This window comes from Mus caroli, chromosome 18 (genome assembly GCF_900094665.2).
Source record: "Mus caroli chromosome 18, CAROLI_EIJ_v1.1, whole genome shotgun sequence".
Classification (NCBI taxonomy): domain Eukaryota; kingdom Metazoa; phylum Chordata; class Mammalia; order Rodentia; family Muridae; genus Mus; species Mus caroli.
In genome coordinates this window covers 61,514,564-61,525,942 of record NC_034587.1, presented here as the reverse complement: position 1 = coordinate 61,525,942, position 11,379 = coordinate 61,514,564, and the positions used below count along the sequence as shown (strand labels likewise).

The following is an 11,379-nucleotide window of genomic DNA, read 5'->3' as shown; positions in this document are numbered from 1 at the left end:
ATGGTATTTTTCTGAAACTCTGTTAGGTAAATTGATATTTTTAACAACATTAAAATATTATGTTTTCTTTTTACATATAGTGCTGAAATGAGAAGATGATATTAGATGTTTTATTGGCCTTCTAGACAACCTTTACTAAGTCTGCACAAGTCAATATATATTTAAGTAGGGAAGTGCCTGAGTTTACTCAAACAATATTGATATAAATAGCATATAGACAGATTTTTATTTACTTTTAGTCACATATTTTATGTATGTTTAAAACTTTAAAATAAAATTATCTTTAAAATTGAAAAAAAGCCTTTATTGATTTTTGTGTCTATTTTGGGTTTGTTAGGAATAATTATTTATTCTTTAAATCAATATTTTCTTTTTTTTTCTAGAACTTTACATACTTCTAGCCTATCTTCCCAGGCTGTATGACTTTAATAACCATCTACATACAGAAGAAAAGAAAAAGGGTCATGTTACGAACCAATTATGGGAGTGACAGTGAGTTCCTAGAAGTAAGAGTAACTCACATGTTAAAGGAAGAAGCAATTCAAGAAAAAGAGTGTTACCCCGGAACCCCCAGGAATTCTACTCATTAGAATTTTTCTCAACAGAATAACAGATCTAGGGGCACGTTTTGATGTATGAGGATGTTCGGATCCTTATTTATCAAAGGTGAGCAACCTGAACGCAGACGCAGAGAGTTTATGGCCCTGGGTAGAACAATAGATGGACATTCAAGACTATTGCTCAAGAAGGACATTTGATAACTGGAGGAAATGGCTGTGAGTTATTTATTGAAGAGGCGAGGGGGGTGGTGATCTAAGTACTCATATGTGAGATTCTCAAATAAATAAATAAATAAATACAAAGAAAAGAGGAAGCAGAACACTGGTCAAATATACACATAAGCCAGAAAGTAGTTTGTGGTTTCCCCATGCCCAAATTCACAGTCGAAGCCTTGCCTCAGGGTGAAGGTATTGGAAGGTGGGGCCTTTGGGGACAATTAGTTCATAAGGATGGAGCCCCTGTGATAAAATTAATGCCTCAAAAGAATACACAGTGGACAGGTGCTCACTCTTTCTCCTCTCTAAGCCACAAGGACACAAACCAGGAAGGAAACCTCCACTAGAAACTGGATTTGCTGGCACCTTGGTCTTGCACATGGTGACCTCTGGCACCACGAGAGGTGCTTATTGTTCAAGTTTAAGTGTCTTCTATGTTGGCATTATCAAATAACTTAGATAGTGGGCAATTTATAAAGAAAAATAAACCCAATTTATTCCTTACAGTTCTTGATTCTTGGAAGTTCAAGATTGAGGGGTCTGCGTCTAGAGAGAGGACCTTCACCCAGGATTATCCCATGCAGAAGGGCAGAAGGGCACAGGTAACCTTCAGAGATCCCTATGCTTGGGCACTCTTCTGTGGGTGCTTCAGTCAATAGCCCCAGCTATGCCTAGTCTAGCACCCACCCTGACAAAGTGTCAGGCAGGTCAGAAGTGTATACTTGTGTGAGCTCTCCATAGCGGTCCATCCGGCTGTCACTAAGTGACATCCAAGGATGCCCTGTGGAATGGAACGATCACTCAGCCACACCCTTCCCTGGTGCCTGAGCCACATAATGGAGACATACCACTGCTGTTTGACGTCAGCTCTCTGCGGCAGGGGATGATGGGAGCAGTGGACGATGCATCTCTGTGTTTGGGAAGGGGAGTGCCTGAACCTCCGGGGTGGTTTTCACACTGCCGTCTGTAAGAATACGGAAAAGCTCCAAGAAGTTTATGGGTATCCATGAATTGGAGAATTCCATCCCGAAAGTTCTGTGTACCCAAGGCCTTGTTCTCTTACCTCCGTCTTCTCTGAATTCCCCTAGGGCCTTGCCTTTCCCTCAGCAACAATCCAGTCACTTCATCTAGCCTTAGATGCACAGCATAGGCATTGGGGGCTGCAGTTTCACTCTGCCCAGGAAGGGTCTTTTGAAAATGCCAAGGGACATTTCTGGGTGATGACAATGTGCTATTCTCAGTGGGAAGATGACAGTTCAACAATGGGGTAGATCTTGTCCTGAATAAACATCTTCATTGGTTCCTCTTTGTGGAGTCCCTGAATGTGTGTGTTGCTGCCGGGTGTGTGTGGAGCCTGTGTGTGTGTTGAGCCTGTGTGTGTGTGTCTATATGTGGTCCCTGTGTGTATAGCCCCTGTGTGTGTCTGTGTGTGTGTGTGTAAAACCCCTGTGTGTGTAGACCCTGTGTGTGTTTGTGTAGCCCCTGTGTGTGTGTGTGTGTGTGTGTGTGTGTGTAGCCTCTGGGTGTTGGGGGTGGTGGAGGGGCTGGTTTTAATCCCCTTAAAACAATTCTCTGACATGCAAGAGTCAGAGTTCTTACATCTAGGACACTCTCCAGAGACCATCTAATCCTTCCCTCTCGTTTTGTAAAAGAAGAAACCCACATCTCCTATGTTTGGGCGTGTTCTAAATTAGAGAGTTTATAACTGTCAGAGGAGAGGCAGAAAGCCCAGTCTCCCGCACTCCAGGCCCGTCTTGTGTGTGTGTGTGGGGGGGGGGGGATGTGAGTACACATGTGCATGCCTCCCATGCCCTTACGTAATTCTAGGCTATGATAAGAACTATAAGCATCTGGGTAAGGTAGGGTAGTGTGCACCTATAATTTTAGCATTTGGAAGGCTGAGCTAGGAAGATAATGAGTTCAAAGCCAGTCTACCGAGCTTCTGTCTCAAAGCAAAGAGAAACAAACTAAAAACAACAGAATCTCTAGATTTTTAGCACAACATCCCTGCGTTTTTTTTCCTAGTGGTTTATCGCCAGCAAAAGTGAAAGAAATCCCCACCCAGAAGAACTCATGAGTGGGTGGTGCTCGACAAGTGGTAGCTGGTCTTGGGGCTGGCCTCATCTATGCTGAGTAGAGCTGAGGTTGAAAGCAAGCCATGGAGACTTGAGGCTCCTGCAAGAAGCATCTCTGGTTTCCCAGTCTGCAGAGCAGGGCAGGTGCTGGCCACCCTGCAGCTTGCTGGCCTCAAGAACGCCTGTTATTTTAGGGCTTTGGAAGGGCTCACGGGACATTGTGTTTGCAGGAAACAGGCTTTCTGCAAACGCTTGCACTGGGTACACGCCTCGCGTCAGCCTTATGTTGCTTTCTCGTCTTGGCATCAGAATCTGAGTGTGTGGATCTTTGTATGGCTAATGAGAAGGTACACAAGGAAGGATTTAGTAGGTAATTATTTACAACCAGGCTAATTTTCTCAATGAAAATGTTTTATGGATTTCCTTTTTAAGAAAATATTGTTCCCCTGGGCATTGGTCTTAAAGTTTGTTATGCATTTTGAGCTGTGTTTGCTTTAACTCTGTTACTAAGCTCAGAGAAAAACGAGTTCCACGTTACCTTCCTTCCTGCATCCTAAGTTCTCTATGAAATGTTGAATTGAAGAAAGGACACAGAATTTTATCTGCCAAGCATGTTAGCACACAGATATGGCTCCACTGTATTCCCAAGAGCTTGTGTCGGGGCAGAGTAGAGAGAGGGTGGAACACGTAGTGGAATATCTGGCCTCAGATGGGACTGAGGGAATTCCTATAGAACCCAGAGACACTCGTGAGAGTGTGTTTATGACAAAAGGAAAGCTGGGTCCTACCTCCTTTTTGATGATGTGATCTTGTCCTCCAGGGGTTCCTACCATTGTTGAGACTCAACAATGATGTCAGCTCTGTCCCCTTAAGTCCCTAAACCTGTGAGGTTTTTAAATGACAGTAACAACAACAAAAAACCCAGACAGACTAACAACTCCTCTTTTCTTTCTAAAGTTATCCAGCCTCAAGGATTTCTAGGTAAGAATGGGATAATGGACTAACAGAGGGCATCTCTAAGGAATGTGCATTTATTTAAGATGCTTAATTACATCCTCAGGTTTCTTTCCTGGATGGATGGTGCACACTGCTTAAAACTGATTCCGAGTTCATTTGCTAATTTCAGTCACTTATGGCCCCAAAGCTGGGTGCACTCTGCCTCCGTCCTCCTCCATGCTTTTCAGACAGTGAAAATAATAAGCTGTTCTGTGTGCTCAGATCTTATGCTTATTTGGCTGCATTAGCATTTTGTTCTTGTTCCAGACAGCATCTGCCCGGTGGGAAACCTCAGCCAGTTCCTGTAGTACCCGACTGAGCAAAGGAGACCATTCTGAGGCTCTCAGGGGCTCATAAATTAAATCTGAAAACACCAACATAGTCACTTCTCTGGAGCTTACCACAGGGATGCAGGATCCTGGAAATGAATGCACGTAGAAAGAAGAAAATCGGGGCTCAGAGCTGTCTAAGGCGATGCTGTTGCTATGTTTAATGCCAAAGAACAGGCCACTGAATAACAACTCATTATTTCCACCTGCTTTTCTGGTTTCCCTGGAGATCTTCACTTTGATTGGCAGGGAAGTTATGTCTGGCAAAGGCCTGTTGAGACCACTGTAGAGATGAGCTGACAGAGCCATGCTGGCTCAGTGAGAACCAGCATATATTCGTCCATGAGGGCTGAGCAGACCCTGTAAACTCCCACAAGCAAACCCATCCTCAATTGCTTAGGATGCAGCCTTGTCCACAAGTTAAAGTGTTAACAGGAGATTTCCCGGAGCTGTAGAATGTTCACTTGGAACCTTCTTCCAGAGAGGGGATAAAACCAAACCAAACCACAAACTGCAGAGTGTAAAACAACTTCAGATTTCATCAAGGATTTGAGGCTGGTAGGAGAGACAGCTGAATCTTAGAAGAGCTCTCTCTGCAGTGATGGGAAAGTAGCCAGAGACCTGAGGGACACTGGGGCCCAGTCCAACTGGGGAAGGATGCTGTGCAAAGCCAAGGCCTGCTCATGGCCTTCCGCCAATTGTACTGACCTTGACATTGAAGTGCAGGCCTTAGGCAGGGCCTAGAGTACCAAATGTGACTAGAACTGAGGAGGAAACCTAGACAGCCATTCATGCCATGGGACAGGCAGCATAGCGTGGGGGTAGCAGTGAGCTGGGAATTGCTCAATGAGCTCTCACAAATCATAGGTGTCTATTGCAAGTTTTTCTGTTATAATGGGTGTTTAGCGCAGTTTATAATAAATTGATACTCTACTATATAATCCATATTGCAGTGGAACTATAGTAAGAGGTCACAGCATTAGGAAGGTCGAGAACATATTGTATTCATTCATTGTTACTAATTGTATTCATTAATTGTGGTCGTTTATCTGTTAAGAAACTGTCAAGAAGCATAAGGGAAGCAGCCTTAGTTAGGGTTCTCAGTGCTGTGAGCAGACACCATGACCAAGGCAACTCTTAGAGGCACAACATTTAATTGGGGCTGGCTTACAGGTTCTGATAATGCATGATGATAATGCAGTCCATTATCATCATGGCAGGAAGCATGGCAGCATCCAAGCAGGCACGGTGCTGGAGGAACTGAGAGTTCTGCATCATCATCGGATTGTAACCAAGAGAAACTGACTCTTTTGCATTGGGCAAGAGCTTCAAAGCCCACCCCCACAGTGACACACTTCCTCCCAGGACCACACCTAACAGTAATACTCCCTATGGGCCAAGAACATTCTAACTACCTCAGAGGAAGACTGTTGGTGGTATTATTACTGTGAATTATTATTATTATTAATTATTTTCTGATTATTATTCATTGTTTGTGAGAATATCTTTCCGTCTTGGTGGGCAAAGCATAGCAGCTGGTTACAAATGAGTCAAGTAGCAGAGAAATCAGGCTAAAGTGAACTCAGCCTATAGCCCTCAAGTCCCATTCTCCTGCACCCACGTCTGCTAGCTACGCCCACCCCTTGCATGTTGATATCAGATTTTTTTTTGTTAGATTTTCTTTTACATGATTTTAGCTTCCAATTGACACCTCTACATCAATATGACTTGCAATCTCTTCAAAATCTACTATCAGTTTTAATCATTATATCATGACTAACATTTCATAAATTTGGACTGTTGGTAAGTGTGTGATCGCTGTCCAAATCCTCAAAGTGGATGCAGACATTGCCAGGTGGTCGCGAAGTGAACACTGGTTGGTCTTGACATCATAATGATGTTGATGGACGTCGGCGCATCACTGCTTTGTCCTCGTTGCTGAGTTGAGTAGCAGTTTCAATGTTAGAACACTGTTCCTCACTGACTTTGTAACTTAAGAATGTAATAGCTACAGACATTAGGTACCATTGAGTTTAATCTACGTTATCCAAGCAATAAACAGAGCTCTCGGGTAGAGGGCTTGCCCAGTATGTGTGAGGCCCTGGGCTTGATCACTAACAACATAGACGACTTAAAAGTTCATTTATTAAAAGTGCTTGGTCATTTTCTTGTTTAATTTTTATTTCCTGAATCAGGGTCTCATGTAGCCCAGACTTGCCTCAAACTTGCTATGTAGCCAAGGCGGATCCTCCTCTCTCCACCTGCCAAGGGCTGAGATTATATTTCTTGTGGTATCTGGGATTGAACTAGGGCCTCTTACGCATGCTAAGCAAATGATCTCCCACTGAGCTTTATCCCAGCACTTTATCTTTTATAAATTTTATAAACATCAACAAGATGTTTAGTAAATCCCCATCTTAAAGCATAGGCCAGTTTCTTGGTATAACCATGTTTATGAGCTGATTTTAAGCTATGGCAATGGTGACATCATTGAGTACAAAGCTGAAAAGGGATATGCAGTAATGTGACATTGTATTTAGCTCCTATACAGGTATAGTGGCTGTAAAAATACTGAAAGATAAATATAATATAACATAAACATAATACAAAGTACTGAAATGTAGCAATATTACCAAATGGTAAGTCTTGAATGTTTATCATCTTTGCTTGTAAGAATTTATTTAGTGGTGAGTTTACAACATTTAATTGTTTAATAACCACATTTAATAGCTGTTGGTCAATATTTGTACTAGTTAGATTTTTGTCAACAAACCTAGACATGTCTGAGAGTAGTAAATTCCAACTGAGAAATTATCTCCATCAGACTGTAGGCAAGTTTGTTGAGTATTTTCTTGATGGGTGATTGATGTGGCAGGGGCCAACCCACTGTGGGTGGTTCCATTCCTAGGCTCTTGGTAATGGGTTGTGTAAGAATGCAAACTGAGCAAGCCACGGGAAAGTGTTGTATTACTGCCCTTTCCCCAACATTAAACCTCTTTTCCATATCTCAAGGCCCCTATCTCATTTCATGACCTATGCCCACACTTGCTCTACAAATATACATGCATAAAAATGGGAAGCTAGGATCTCATATGAGAGAAAATGTCTGGCATTTGTGACTTTGAATCTGAGAAACCTCATTTAATTCGACAATCACCACTTCCATTCAGTTCCCTGTGCGTTTCATTTTTCTTTATGGCTGAATAAATTGTCACTGTATGCTTGTAAAACGTTTTTCATTATCCATTCATCTGTTGAGGAACATCTAGACTGATTCCATTTTCTTGATCTTGTGAATGGAGTAACAATAAGCACATATGTGCTTGTATCTCTGTGGGAGAACATAACGCTAAGAGTCTTAAATGTGTCTGTAATTTTTGACCCTAAAATACAACTTCTAGAAATATATGCCCTAGAAGTACTCAGAGACACACCTTTGAGTTATAGTGAATGCCTATTATCCATAAGTTATGGTAAATGCCTATAGCCCACAAGTTAGTTATAGCAGATGCCTATAGTCCATGAGTTATGGTGACTGCATATAGTCCACGAGTTAGTTGTGGTGAAAGCCTATATAGTGCCAGGTACTCAGGAGGATGAGAAAGAAGACTGAGACTTTGAGATCAGACTAAGCTACAGAGTGAGTTCCAGGCCAGACAGAGTAAGACCCAAAACAAACAGACAAAAAGAAAACACAACATGCAACAGCACATATGCTAACATTGGAAGGAGACAGAAAAAGTTAGCCTGGCCTCTGTGCAAAGATGACATGCAAATTTGCCAAGTGGCCCACGGTTTTCGGAGAGATGTCTCCATGGTTAGGGATGGGTACTACTCTTTCAGAGGACTTGAGTATGCTTTCCAGCACTGGGTGGCTTACATTACATGCAACTCTAGCTGCAGGGAATCTGATACCTCTGGATTCTGCAGACACCTACACACATGTTAACTTGCCTGCACACAGATACATTTATAATTTTAAATGTGTATGTATTTCAAATTGGATGTGCATAATTTTAAAAATAAATCTTTAAAACTTATTACATACATTCAAAGATTCTGCAAAAGATATTTATATAAAGCTATAGCTGGAAAGACAGATCAGCTGTCAAGAGTGATTTCTGCTCTTCCAGAGGGTAAGAATTTGTTTCTCAGAAGACTTGTCAGAAGGTTGACAAACACCTGCAACTCCAGCTCTAGGGGATCTGAAACCCTCTGGCTTTGTCAATGCCTGCACCCAAGTGCATATACCCATATACGCACACAGACACATAACTAAAAATAAAATAAATATTATTCTTAAAAAATGATTTGCCTCGCATGATGTAGCAAATAACTAGAAGCAAGTTGAGACAGGTATGATGGTACATGCCTTTAATTTCAGTACTTGGGAGGTAGAGAAAGGCAGATCTTTGTAAGTTTAAGGCCAATCTGGCCTGTATAGACAGTTCCAGGCTACCAGAGCTACACAGTGAGGCCTAGTCTCAAAAAGGAGCAAGTTTAGTATTCTATGATACAACCGTGTAGAAGAATTTTAATCTAGCAACGTGGCTGCTCTAGCAAGGGATCACATCCAAAGACCTCCTAGGCCTATATTATCCAGCTGGAATGCAGACATGCCCTGAATTACAGTATGATCATGCTGACATACAGACATGCCCTTAGTATGTACCTTTAGTCCTTAACAGTGAAGGTAAGAAGGTAAGGTTAATTTGTGGAGGAAACAGCCATATTTGAAAGTGATGTCTAATTGAGGAGCAGACAAAGTGATGAGTCAGAAAAAGATTTGACAGAATGAGTCAGAGATATGATATGCCCAACTCACATGTAAACACCACAGAAAAGAGAGGCTACTAAGAGCAGCAGTAGGGGGGAGAGAGAGGGAGGGTATGGTGGTGGTGTGAGTAATTCAATCAGAAGCTGAGAGACACTGGATTGAATCAGTCAGCTTGGAAGATTAGATTGTACAGTGGCTAGGAGCTTCCAGGCCTAGACCTAGTGATAGTTAGAACACAGAAGGACGTGCTCTGGGCTCAGGCCAAGCTGTGTCTTAGCACAGCTTGGCTACAGCAGCTCTCTTTTCATCCCATTATCTGAGGAAATTAAGCTACATTTGCACAGTTGTATCTAAAGTTATATTTCTGGTATGGACATATTGCTATTACCTTTATAACTAGATCCTTCTATAATATCAAATATTTCTAGTATAAAATTCTTTCTAAAAATCTAGTAATATATAATTGTTATTACATATTAAACAGTGGAAAATAGAACAGAATTGTGCATGCAACGTGACCCCAACATTTTATTAAATGTACACGAGTAAAGCTGCAGCTAGTGTGCTAAAATTGGATTAATGATTACCTGTTTTTACCATGAGCGATTTCTTGTTTTCTTTAAATAATTTATTAACTTTTTAAGTATTTACTTTTTTTTTTTTGGTTTCTCAAGACAGGGTTTCTCCTTATAGCGCTGGCTGTCCAGGAACTCACTTTGTAGACCAGGCTGGCCTCGAACTCAGAAATCCGCCTGCCTCTGCCTCCCGAGTGCTGGGATTAAAGGCGTGCGCCACCACGCCCGGCTCAAGTATTTACTTTTTAAAAACCCTGTTTTATATGTGTTTGTGTTTTGCCAGCCTGTAAGTCTGTGTACCACATGCATCCCTGGTGCCAGCAGAGGCCAAAAGAGGGCTTTAGATCCCTGGAACTGGAATTTCAGATTGTTGAAAGTTGCCATGCGGGGTGTTGGGAACCAAACCTGGGTCCTCTGGAAGAGTAGCAAGTGGTTTTAACTGCTGAGCCATTTCTCCAGACCCTGATAAGTCCATCTTGAATCACCATGTCAGTCTCTCTGCTGCCCACCTCTGCTGTCTGTGGGGGCTCTGTCATAGCCCACCCCATATCCACGATCCTGAATTCTGCATATGCTTAGGTCTATATATAAAATGGAGCATTGCTTGCATAGAACTCACACTTATTCTCTGCTTTAGGTCATCTCTAAATGACTTGGAATACCTCACACCAGTGGTTCTCAACCTGTAGGTCACAACCCTTCGGGGGGGGGGGGGTCATACATCAGATATCCTGCATATCAGACATTTACATTACAATTCATAACAGTAACAAAATTCCAGTTATAAGTAGAGCAATGAAAATGATTTTATGGTTGAGGGTCACCACAACATGAGCAACTGTGCTAAAGGGTCACAGCATTAGGAAGGTTAAGAACCACTGCCTTGTACAGCACAAATTCCATGTCAATAACAGTGTCAGAAATTAAGCCAGTTAAAAAATATCCCTAGGGTCAATAAAGATGTACTGTTTTTAAATATTTCCTTCTTCTTGCTTGCTTGTTTGTTTTGAGTCAGGGTCTCACACCATCCAGTCTGGCGTTGACTCCACTTTGTGGCTGAGAATGAACTTGAACTCCCGATCTTCCTGACTCTAGTTCTCAAGTGCTGGGCTTACAGGAGGGCTCACCATGCTTGGCTCAAATAGTTCCAGCCTGCAGTCCATTGAACCCGCAGCAGTTGAGCACATAGGAACACAGGGCAGACTACATAACTTAAATATATTTTTATTACATATGTGCATTTCCACAGGAAGGCACATGTGAGCGTGGGAAGGTCAGAGTACAACTTTATAGACCCTGTTTTTGCTTCTTATCGTTATGTGGGTGCTGGAGATGATCAGGATTGGGTAGCCAATGCCTTTACCACTGAACCATCTCACAAGTCCTGACTACAGCATTTTAAAAATTAGATTCATTTAATATCAGACATATTAGATACCAGCTTTAAAGAGGTGACCTGTGAGTCTGTAGCTAGCGAGCTTATCACGGATCACAGAGTCTGCAAATATATAATGAAAAACTTTTTTTTTTTACAAAATAAATAATAAATAAAATTGAGTTTACTGGAATTTCTTTTGTAGTCATCTGCAAATGTAAACAAACAGAAATAGCTACACATGAATTAGTCACAGCCAAAGAAGCTGCTGTTAATGGGAAATGGTTAAAAGAAATGAATAGGTTTAATTTGGATTCTCATGGAGAGAGAGGGAAAGGGAAAGGGGGAGGGAGAGGGACTGTGTGTCTTAGTCAGGTTTCTATTCCTGGACAAAACATCATGACCAAGAAGCAAGTTGGGGAGGAAAGGGTTTATTCAGCTTACAGCTGTATATCACCAAAGGAAACCAGGACTGG

The 11,379-nt window shown here is 41.9% G+C and overlaps 1 pseudogene; it reads left to right on the top strand.

The window, feature by feature from the left end:
* The first annotated feature begins 7,875 nt into the window (after window positions 1–7,875).
* LOC115029946 lies at window positions 7,876–7,975 on the top strand (annotated as a pseudogene).
* The last annotated feature ends 3,404 nt before the right edge of the window (window positions 7,976–11,379 follow it).